The sequence below is a fragment of the Syngnathus leptorhynchus genome, unplaced genomic scaffold (genome assembly GCF_054491065.1).
Source record: "Syngnathus leptorhynchus isolate UIUO unplaced genomic scaffold, UIUO_Slep HiC_scaffold_143, whole genome shotgun sequence".
In the NCBI taxonomy this organism is placed as follows: domain Eukaryota; kingdom Metazoa; phylum Chordata; class Actinopteri; order Syngnathiformes; family Syngnathidae; genus Syngnathus; species Syngnathus leptorhynchus.
The window spans coordinates 153,307-165,000 of NW_028232110.1; the positions used below are offsets into that span (position 1 = coordinate 153,307).

General features: G+C 59.3%; 1 non-coding gene across 1 annotated transcript in view; it reads left to right on the top strand.

The window, feature by feature from the left end:
- Window positions 1–11,687: 11,687 nt before the first annotated feature.
- Window positions 11,688–11,694, top strand: part of LOC147037700 (18S ribosomal RNA) — a 1,907-nt gene continuing 1,900 nt past the window's right edge. Inside the window, exon 1 of the ribosomal RNA XR_015064352.1 lies at window positions 11,688–11,694. This exon is cut by the window's right edge and continues 1,900 nt beyond it. This is a non-coding gene — a ribosomal RNA (18S ribosomal RNA).

The window sequence follows — 11,694 nt, forward strand, 5'->3', positions numbered from 1 at the left end:
CGGCGTGATCTTGTGCAAAAAGCCGCTCCCGAGCTCCAGCTGGAAGTGTAAAAAGAACCAGGCTGGATAAAAAAAAGAACCGGGCTGGATCAAAAAAGAACCGGGCGACCCGTTAAAATTGCTTAGCCGAGGTCCTGGAAGCCTAACACGGCGTGTTCTTGTGCAAAAAGCCGCTCCCGAGCTCCAGCTGGAAGTGTAAAAAGAACCAGGCTGGATAAAAAAAAGAACCGGGCTGGTTCAAAAAAGAACCGGGCAACCCGTTAAAATTGCTTAGCCGAGGTCCTGGAAGCCTAACACGGCGTGTTCTTGTGCAAAAAGCCGCTCCCGAGCTCCAGCTGGAAGTGTAAAAAGAACCAGGCTGGATAAAAAAAAGAACCGGGCTGGATCAAAAAAGAACCGGGCGACCCGTTAAAATTGCTTAGCCGAGGTCCTGGAAGCCTAACACGGCGTGATCTTGTGCAAAAAGCCGCTCCCGAGCTCCAGCTGGAAGTGTAAAAAGAACCGGGCTGGATAAAAAAAGAACCGGGCTGGATAAAAAAAAAGAACCGGGCGACCCGTTAAAATTGCTTAGCCGAGGTCCTGGAAGCCTAACACGGCGTGATCTTGTGCAAAAAGCCGCTCCCGAGCTCCAGCTGGAAGTGTAAAAAGAACCAGGCTGGATAAAAAAAAGAACCGGGCTGGATCAAAAAAGAACCGGGCGACCCGTTAAAATTGCTTAGCCGAGGTCCTGGAAGCCTAACACGGCGTGTTCTTGTGCAAAAAGCCGCTCCCGAGCTCCAGCTGGAAGTGTAAAAAGAACCAGGCTGGATAAAAAAAAGAACCGGGCTGGATCAAAAAAGAACCGGGCGACCCGTTAAAATTGCTTAGCCGAGGTCCTGGAAGCCTAACACGGCGTGTTCTTGTGCAAAAAGCCGCTCCCGAGCTCCAGCTGGAAGTGTAAAAAGAACCAGGCTGGATAAAAAAAAGAACCGGGCTGGATCAAAAAAGAACCGGGCGACCCGTTAAAATTGCTTAGCTGAGGTCCTGGAAGCCTAACACGGCGTGATCTTGTGCAAAAAGCCGCTCCCGAGCTCCAGCTGGAAGTGTAAAAAGAACCGGGCTGGATAAAAAAAAAGAACCGGGCTGGTTCAAAAAAGAACCGGGCAACCCGTTAAAATTGCTTAGCCGAGGTCCTGGAAGCCTAACCCGGCGTGATCTTGCCCGAAAGTCGGCCTCTATACTTCCATTTTAGGTACCAGGGGCTATTAGTGTACTTGGTCCCACTAGTCAGTGTACTCATCCAGTTACCCCCCGTTTTCCAAAACACCATCGGCACGTATAAGGGGGGGACTCTTGAGAGAGATGAGGTATATGGCAGCGCAACACCAATCCGCTCCGCGCTGGTTCCCATGTCGGCTACGGATGAATAAAACCAGCCTGTCCCCCCTGGAGCTCACGAGACACGGAATTTTTTCTAAGTGCCAACGGCTCTTCCGAGCAAACGTGTCCGCTCCGGCTGGTTCCCCCGTCGGCCTCGAATGACGAAAAATGCCGGTCTCCGCCCGGAGCTCATGACAAACGAAAAATTTTCTAAGTGCCAACGGCACTAGCGAGCGAATGTGTCCGCTCGGCGCTGGTTCCCGGGTCGAACCCGGAAGACGAAAAACGCCGCTCTCCGCCCGGAGCTCATGACAAACGAAAAATTTTCTAAGTGCCAACGGCACTAGCGAGCGAATGTGTCCGCTCGGCGCTGGTTCCCGGGTCGAACCCGGAAGACGAAAAACGCCGCTCTCCGCCCGGAGCTCATGACAAACGAAAAATTTTCTAAGTGCCAACGGCACTAGCGAGCGAATGTGTCCGCTCGGCGCTGGTTCCCGGGTCGAACCCGGAAGACGAAAAACGCCGGTCTCCGCCCGGAGCTCATGACAAACGAAAAATTTTCTAAGTGCCAACGGCACTAGCGAGCGAATGTGTCCGCTCGGCGCTGGTTCCCGGGTCGAACCCGGAAGACGAAAAACGCCGCTCTCCGCCCGGAGCTCATGACAAACGAAAAATTTTCTAAGTGCCAACGGCACTAGCGAGCGAATGTGTCCGCTCGGCGCTGGTTCCCGGGTCGAACCCGGAAGACGAAAAACGCCGCTCTCCGCCCGGAGCTCATTACAAACGAAAAATTTTCTAAGTGCCAACGGCACTAGCGAGCGAATGTGTCCGCTCGGCGCTGGTTCCCGGGTCGAACCCGGAAGACGAAAAACGCCGGTCTCCGCCCGGAGCTCATGACAAACGAAAAATTTTCTAAGTGCCAACGGCACTAGCGAGCGAATGTGTCCGCTCGGCGCTGGTTCCCGGGTCGAACCCGGAAGACGAAAAACGCCGGTCTCCGCCCGGAGCTCATGACAAACGAAAAATTTTCTAAGTGCCAACGGCACTAGCGAGCGAATGTGTCCGCTCGGCGCTGGTTCCCGGGTCGAACCCGGAAGACGAAAAACGCCGGTCTCCGCCCGGAGCTCATGACAAACGAAAAATTTTCTAAGTGCCAACGGCACTAGCGAGCGAATGTGTCCGCTCGGCGCTGGTTCCCGGGTCGAACCCGGAAGACGAAAAACGCCGCTCTCCGCCCGGAGCTCATGACAAACGAAAAATTTTCTAAGTGCCAACGGCACTAGCGAGCGAATGTGTCCGCTCGGCGCTGGTTCCCGGGTCGAACCCGGAAGACGAAAAACGCCGCTCTCCGCCCGGAGCTCATGACAAACGAAAAATTTTCTAAGTGCCAACGGCACTAGCGAGCGAATGTGTCCGCTCGGCGCTGGTTCCCGGGTCGAACCCGGAAGACGAAAAACGCCGCTCTCCGCCCGGAGCTCATGACAAACGAAAAATTTTCTAAGTGCCAACGGCACTAGCGAGCGAATGTGTCCGCTCGGCGCTGGTTCCCGGGTCGAACCCGGAAGACGAAAAACGCCGGTCTCCGCCCGGAGCTCATGACAAACGAAAAATTTTCTAAGTGCCAACGGCACTAGCGAGCGAATGTGTCCGCTCGGCGCTGGTTCCCGGGTCGAACCCGGAAGACGAAAAACGCCGCTCTCCGCCCGGAGCTCATGACAAACGAAAAATTTTCTAAGTGCCAACGGCACTAGCGAGCGAATGTGTCCGCTCGGCGCTGGTTCCCGGGTCGAACCCGGAAGACGAAAAACGCCGGTCTCCGCCCGGAGCTCATGACAAACGAAAAATTTTCTAAGTGCCAACGGCACTAGCGAGCGAATGTGTCCGCTCGGCGCTGGTTCCCGGGTCGAACCCGGAAGACGAAAAACGCCGGTCTCCGCCCGGAGCTCATGACAAACGAAAAATTTTCTAAGTGCCAACGGCACTAGCGAGCGAATGTGTCCGCTCGGCGCTGGTTCCCGGGTCGAACCCGGAAGACGAAAAACGCCGGTCTCCGCCCGGAGCTCATGACAAACGAAAAATTTTCTAAGTGCCAACGGCACTAGCGAGCGAATGTGTCCGCTCGGCGCTGGTTCCCGGGTCGGACCCGGAAGACGAAAAACGCCGGTCCTCGCCTGGAGGTCCCAGCAAAATCGGCGAAAAAACGACTAAGTGTCAACTTTCGAAAAAACGGCTAAGTGTCGACTTTCGAAAAAACGGCTAAGTGTCAACTTTCGAAAAAACGGCTAAGTGTCAACTTTCGAAAAAACGACTAAGTGCCCACGGCTCTGCGGGGCTTGTGAGTCCGCCCCGCGCCGGTTCGGCGGTCGGCCTCAAAAAGCAAAAAATCAGCCTCTCTCCCTGGAGCTCACCAAAAATTTGTCGAAATTTTTCTAAGTTCTCCTCGAGGTACCAGGGGGTGAGGTACCCGGGCTAAGGTGCAGTACCTTTTTTGGTCTTCAGGTGCGCCAGAGTACAATGAAATGGTCCCAGTAGTCAGTGTACTCATCGACTTTCCCCCCGTTTTCCAAAGCACCTCGTTTACGAGTATGGAGGAGATGGTGCTGGTCTCCCCACGGCGTCGGACACGCCGTCCTCGACAGCACAAGGTCGGATAGAAGACCTGGAAAGCGCCGTGGCACGCGCTGGAGGTGGGCACTTTGGCGAAAAAACGACTAAGTGTCAACTTTCGAAAAAACGACTAAGTGTCAACTTTCGAAAAAACGGCTAAGTGTCAACTTTCGAAAAAACGACTAAGTGTCACCTCTCTGAAAAAATGGCAAAGTGTCGCCTCTCTGAAAATTTTCTAAGTGCCCACGGCTCTGCGGGCTCGTGCATCCGAGCCGCGCCGGTTCTGCAACCGGCCTAGAATGACGAAAAATAACGGTCTCCTCCTGGAGCTCACAGCCAATTGTGGCGAAAAAGTGGCAAAGTGCCCACGGCTCTGCGGGCTCGTGCATCCGACCCGCGCCGGTTCTGCAGCCGGCCTAGAATGACGAAAAATAACGGTCTCCTCCTGGAGCTCACAGCCAACTTGGCAAAAAGTTTCTAAGTGCCCACGGCCCTGCCGAGCTTTGGCGTCCGCCCAGCGCCGGTTCCGCAGTCGGCCTCGAATGACGAAAAATAACGGTCTCCTCCTGGAGCTCACAGCCAACTTGGCAAAAAGTTTCTAAGTGCCCACGGCCCTGCCGAGCTTTGGCGTCCGCCCAGCGCCGGTTCCGCAGTCGGCCTCGAATGACGAAAAATAACGGTCTCCTCCTGGAGCTCACAGCCAACTTGGCAACAAGTTTCTAAGTGCCCACGGCCCTGCCGAGCTTTGGCGTCCGCTCAGCGCCGGTTCCGCAGTCGGCCTCGAATGACGAAAAATAACGGTCTCCTCCTGGAGCTCACAGCCAACTTGGCAAAAAGTTTCTAAGTGCCCACGGCCCTGCCGAGCTTTGGCGTCCGCCCAGCGCCGGTTCCGCAGTCGGCCTCGAATGACGAAAAATAACGGTCTCCTCCTGGAGCTCACAGCCAACTTGGCAAAAAGTTTCTAAGTGCCCACGGCCCTGCCGAGCTTTGACGTCCGCCCAGCGCCGGTTCCGCAGTCGGCCTCGAATGACGAAAAATAACGGTCTCCTCCTGGAGCTCACAGCCAACTTGGCAAAAAGTTTCTAAGTGCCCACGGCCCTGCCGAGCTTTGGCGTCCGCCCAGCGCCGGTTCCGCAGTCGGCCTCGAATGACGAAAAATAACGGTCTCCTCCTGGAGCTCACAGCCAACTTGGCAAAAAGTTTCTAAGTGCCCACGGCCCTGCCGAGCTTTGGCGTCCGCCCAGCGCCGGTTCCGCAGTCGGCCTCGAATGACGAAAAATAACGGTCTCCTCCTGGAGCTCACAGCCAACTTGGCAAAAAGTTTCTAAGTGCCCACGGCCCTGCCGAGCTTTGGCGTCCGCCCAGCGCCGGTTCCGCAGTCGGCCTCGAATGACGAAAAATAACGGTCTCCTCCTGGAGCTCACAGCCAACTTGGCAAAAAGTTTCTAAGTGCCCACGGCCCTGCCGAGCTTTGGCGTCCGCCCAGCGCCGGTTCCGCAGTCGGCCTCGAATGACGAAAAATAACGGTCTCCTCCTGGAGCTCACAGCCAACTTGGCAAAAAGTTTCTAAGTGTCACATCTCTGAAAAAACGGCTAAGTGTCGACTTTCGAAAAAACGGCAAAGTGTCACATCTCTGAAAAAACGGCTAAGTGTCGACTTTCGAAAAAACGGCTAAGTGTCAACTTTCGAAAAAACGGCTAAGTGTCGCCTCTCTGAAAAAACGGCAAAGTGTCAACTTTCGAAAAAACGACAGAGTGTCGCCTCTCTGAAAAAACGACTAAGTGTCGACTCTGAGAAAATGGCAAAGTGCCCACGGCTCTGCGGGCTCGTGCATCCGACCCGCGCCGGTTCCCCAGCCGGCCTGAAATAAGGCAAAACCAGCCTCTCCGCCTGGAGCTCAGAGCCAACTTGGCGAATATTTTCTAAGTGCCCACGGCTCTGCGTGGCTACGGCGTCTGCCCAGCGCCGGTTCCTGGGTCGAACCCCGAGGACGAGGAATGCCGGTCTCCGCCTGGAGGTCCCAGCTTAATCGGCGAAAATTTTCTAAGTGCCCACGGCTCTGCCGGGCTCGTGCATCCGACCCGCGCCGGTTCCCCAGCCGGCCTGAAATAAGGCAAAACCAGGCTCTCCCCCTGGAGCTCAGAGCCAATTGTGGCGAAAAAACGACTAAGTGTCAACTTTCGAAAAAACGACTAAGTGTCAACTTTCCAAAAAAACGGCTAAGTGTCGACTTTCGAAAAAACGGCTAAGTGTCAACTTTCGAAAAAACGACTAAGTGTCGCCTCTGAAAAAACGACTAAGTGTCGCCTCTCTGAAAAAACGACTAAGTGCCCACGGCTCTGCGGGGCTTGTGAGTCCGCCCCGCGCCGGTTCGGCGGTCGGCCTCAAAAAGCGAAAAATCAGCCTCTCTCCCTGGAGCTCACCAAAAATTTGTCGAAATTTTTCTAAGTTCTCCTCGAGGTACCAGGGGGTGAGGTACCCGGGCTAAGGTGCAGTACCTTTTTTGGTCTTCAGGTGCGCCAGAGTACAATGAAATGGTCCCAGTAGTCAGTGTACTCATCGACTTTCCCCCCGTTTTCCAAAGCACCCCGTTTACGAGTATGGAGGAGATGGTGCTGGTCTCCCCACGGCGTCGGACACGCCGTCCTCGACAGCACAAGGTCGGATAGAAGACCTGAAAAGCGCCGTGGCACGCGCTGGAGGTGTCACTGTGGCGAAAAAGTGACTAAGTGTCAACTTTCGAAAAAACGGCTAAGTGTCAACTTTCGAAAAAACGGCTAAGTGTCAACTTTCGAAAAAACGGCTAAGTGTCAACTTTCGAAAAAACGACTAAGTGTCGCCTCTCTGAAAAAACGGCAAAGTGTCAACTTTCGAAAAAACGACTAAGTGTCAACTTTCGAAAAAACGACTAAGTGTCACCTCTCTGAAAAAATGGCAAAGTGTCAACTGCGAATGTGGTGGTGCATGGAAGGAAGTGGAGGACGGCCGCCTCCTTAAACACAGGCCGAAGAGGAGCGTCAGGGCCGGCTCCTTAAACACGGACCGAGTGTCGCCCTTAACACAGACCAAGCGGAGGACGGCCGCCTCCCTAAATACAGGCCGAACCGGAGCGCGAGGGCCGCTCCTTAAACACGGACCGAGTGTCGCCCTTAACACAGACCAAGGGGAGGACGGCCGCCTCCTTAAACACAGGCCGGAGAGGAGCGTCAGGGCCAGGCTCCTCAAACATGGACCGAGTGTCGCCCTTAACACAGACCAAGGGGAGGACGGCCGCCTCCTTAAACACAGGCCGGAGAGGAGCGTCAGGGCCAGGCTCCTCAAACATGGACCGAGTGTCGCCCTTAACACAGACCAAGGGGAGGACGGCCGCCTCCTTAAACACAGGCCGGAGAGGAGCGTCAGGGCCAGGCTCCTCAAACATGGACCGAGTGTCGCCCTTAACACGGACCAAGGGGAGGACGGCCGCCTCCTTAAACACAGGCCGGAGAGGAGCGTCAGGGCCAGGCTCCTCAAACATGGACCGAGTGTCGCCCTTAACACGGACCAAGGGGAGGACGGCCGCCTCCTTAAACACAGGCCGGAGAGGAGCGTCAGGGCCAGGCTCCTCAAACATGGACCGAGTGTCGCCCTTAACACGGACCAAGGGGAGGACGGCCGCCTCCTTAAACACAGGCCGGAGAGGAGCGTCAGGGCCAGGCTCCTCAAACATGGACCGAGTGTCGCCCTTAACACGGACCAAGGGGAGGACGGCCGCCTCCTTAAACACAGGCCGGAGAGGAGCGTCAGGGCCAGGCTCCTCAAACATGGACCGAGTGTCGCCCTTAACACGGACCAAGGGGAGGACGGCCGCCTCCTTAAACACAGGCCGGAGAGGAGCGTCAGGGCCAGGCTCCTCAAACATGGACCGAGTGTCGCCCTTAACACGGACCAAGGGGAGGACGGCCGCCTCCTTAAACACAGGCCGGAGAGGAGCGTCAGGGCCAGGCTCCTCAAACATGGACAGAGTGTCGCCCTTAACACAGACCAAGCGGAGGACGGCCGCCTCCCTAAATACAGGCCGAACCGGAGCGCGAGTGTCGCTCCTTAAACACGGACCGAGTGGAGGACGGCCGCCTCCTTAAACACAGGCCGAACAAAATGACACAAAGTGTCAACTGCGAATGTTGTCCATCCAAGGAAGGAGCGTGATGCCCGGCCGGCTCCTTAAACACAGGCCGAGAGTCGCCCCGGACGGTCCGCCTCGCGGCGCCCGTCTGCTCGGATAAAATGACACAAAGTGTCAACTACGAATGTTGTCCATCCAAGGAGGGAGCGTGATGCCCGGCCGGCTCCGAAAACACAGGCCGAGAGTCGCCCCGGACGGTCCGCCTCGCGGCGCCCGTCTGCTCGGATAAAATGACACAAAGTGTCAACTGCGAATGTTGTCCATCCAAGGAAGGAGCGTGATGCCCGGCCGGCTCCTTAAACACAGGCCGAGAGTCGCCCCGGACGGTCCGCCTCGCGGCGCCCGCCCGCTCGGATAAAATGACACAAAGTGTCAACTACGAATGTTGTCCATCCAAGGAAGGAGCGTGATGCCCGGCCGGCTCCTTAAACACAGGCCGAGAGTCGCCCCGGACGGTCGCCTCGCGGCGCCCGTCTGCTCGGATAAAATGACACAAAGTGTCAACTACGAATGTTGTCCATCCAAGGAGGGAGCGTGATGCCCGGCCGGCTCCGAAAACACAGGCCGAGAGTCGCCCCGGACGGTCCGCCTCGCGGCGCCCGTCTGCTCGGATAAAATGACACAAAGTGTCAACTGCGAATGTTGTCCATCCAAGGAAGGAGCGTGATGCCCGGCCGGCTCCTTAAACACAGGCCGAGAGTCGCCCCGGACGGTCCGCCTCGCGGCGCCCGCCCGCTCGGATAAAATGACACAAAGTGTCAACTACGAATGTTGTCCATCCAAGGAGGGAGCGTGAGGCCCGGCCGGCTCCGAAAACACAGGCCGAGAGTCGCCCCGGACGGTCCGCCTCTCGAGGCGCCCGCCCGCTCGGATAAAATGACACAAAGTGTCAACTACGAATGTTGTCCATCCAAGGAGGGAGCGTGATGCCCGGCCGGCTCCGAAAACACAGGCCGAGAGTCGCCCCGGACGGTCCGCCTCGCGGCGCCCGTCTGCTCGGATAAAATGACACAAAGTGTCAACTACGAATGTTGTCCATCCAAGGAGGGAGCGTGAGGCCCGGCCGGCTCCGAAAACACAGGCCGAGAGTCGCCCCGGACGGTCCGCCTCTCGAGGCGCCCGCCCGCTCGGATAAAATGACACAAAGTGTCAACTACGAATGTTGTCCATCCAAGGAGGGAGCGTGATGCCCGGCCGGCTCCGAAAACACAGGCCGAGAGTCGCCCCGGACGGTCCGCCTCGCGGCGCCCGCCCGCTCGGATAAAATGACACAAAGTGTCAACTACGAATGTTGTCCATCCAAGGAGGGAGCGTGAGGCCCGGCCGGCTCCGAAAACACAGGCCGAGAGTCGCCCCGGACGGTCCGCCTCTCGAGGCGCCCGCCCGCTCGGATAAAATGACACAAAGTGTCAACTACGAATGTTGTCCATCCAAGGAGGGAGCGTGATGCCCGGCCGGCTCCGAAAACACAGGCCGAGAGTCGCCCCGGACGGTCCGCCTCGCGGCGCCCGCCCGCTCGGATAAAATGACACAAAGTGTCAACTACGAATGTTGTCCATCCAAGGAGGGAGCGTGAGGCCCGGCCGGCTCCGAAAACACAGGCCGAGAGTCGCCCCGGACGGTCCGCCTCTCGAGGCGCCCGCCCGCTCGGATAAAATGACACAAAGTGTCAACTACGAATGTTGTCCATCCAAGGAGGGAGCGTGATGCCCGGCCGGCTCCGAAAACACAGGCCGAGATTCGACCCCGGACGGGCCGTCTTCTCCCGGCGCCCGCCCGCGTACGCCCCCCATCCCCGGTCGCCCGTCTGCTCCCGGCGGGCCTCCGAGTACCCCCTCACCCAACTGACCGACTGGCACTCATGACCCGCCTTGGTAGGGCCCCCATCGGCCTCGGCTCGTCCGACGTCGGGTGGACGGTTCCTACCCACTGCGGGTCGCACTCTAGCGCCCCGGCCGCCGCGTGAGCGTGCGCTCCCCGCGCCGCCCCGCAGGCCCCGGCGCGACCGTACTGCGGCGAGACCGAGACGACCCGGTTTGGCATCCATCCCACCTAGCCACGATCCACGGAGGCCGAGCGAGCGGCTGAGTGTCGGGCGCCGCGCGTGCGAGCGTCCGCCGGCCGCGCCGGTCCTTCCGCGAATGTCGTTTCTCAAACCCTCCGGCTTGATAGCGGCGGCACCACGGGAAGCCGTCCACACACACCGTCCGACCTCTATCCGAAAAGCCTTCCCGACCAACCGCGGTCGCGGGGGCGTCTGTCGCTCCGCATCGGGGGGGCGTATGGCTTCCGCGCTACGCGCTGCGGGCTCGGGGGGGCCGCAACGGCTGAGTCTGACTCGGCCGGGGCGCAGCTTCCCTCCCGGCAGTCAGCAATAGTGCCGATCGCGCCTGCCACCAGCCCCCTCCCCGACGGGTTCGTCGGCGCCGGCTGGCCGCCGTCCGCCTTCGTTCCCCGAGGGTTCCCAACCAGCGCCGATCCAACTCCGCATCCTGGCCGCACGCAGTGCGTGCCTCGCGCGGGTAAGTCGCCGGCGCAGCGCCGCAGCTCCCGACCCCCGCGTACGGGAATAGTTGAGGGCCTCAGCGGGCCGCACCGACCGAGTCCGACTCGGGCCGGGGCGCAGATTCCCGCTTGGGTGACCGAACGTTCTCTGCTCGGGCCGGAGGGCCGACGCCCGTCCCCCCCCGTCGTCCCCCACGGACCGCCTCCGAGGCCACTTCGCACGGCTCATCCTCGGCTCCCTACCAATGCTTAATCGATGGGGCCGCCCGGCCGGATTCGCGCCACCCTGTCCACCGCGAGTCTCCCCAGACTAACCCGAGTTACCGCCCAGCTCGCCTAACCTTGCACTCGCTCTGCCAAACGGTCGTGTAGTCGGCGGGCCGTCCTACGGGTCGCCCTCCCTCCCCAAACGCGCGGCGGGATAGCGGCAAGGCGGCGGCGGCGGCCAGCGGCGTCGGGGCGCTCGCACCGGAGAAGAGGCGTCTTACGAGGCCGGGCGCAGCTCCCTCTCGTTTACTTGCTGAGTAGCGGCGCTCGAAGGTTCCGCGGCGAGCGCGGCTCATCCCATTGAATGTCCCTGCACCAGGCTCCATCGAAGGGCCGCCCGGCCGGATTCGCACCCCCCTGTCCACCGCGAAGTCCCCTCGACTAACCCGAGTTACCGCCCAGTTCGCCTAACCTTGCATCGCCCCGCCAAACGAGCGAGTTGTCGGCCGTCCTGCGGGTCGCCACCGGCCCCAAACGTGCGGAGGGATAGCGGCAAGGCGGCGGCGGCGGCCAGCGGCGTCGGGGTCGACCTAGCACCGGAGAAGAGGTGTCTTACGAGGCCGGGCGCAGCTCCTCTCGTTTAGGGGTCCGCGAGGGTCGCATTCGAGGTTCCGCGTCCTCGGCTTCGGCTGCGCCGGGTCCAGCCCGATCCATCTCACCCCGCGGCAGCGTCAGACCACCTAGAGCCCCCGCGAACCGCGGCCGGCGTCCGGAAAACAGTCGCGCGAGCCCCCGCTCCGGCGGGCCGGCGAGCGAGAGGCGCTACCCAGCCACCCTCTCTCCTACCTGG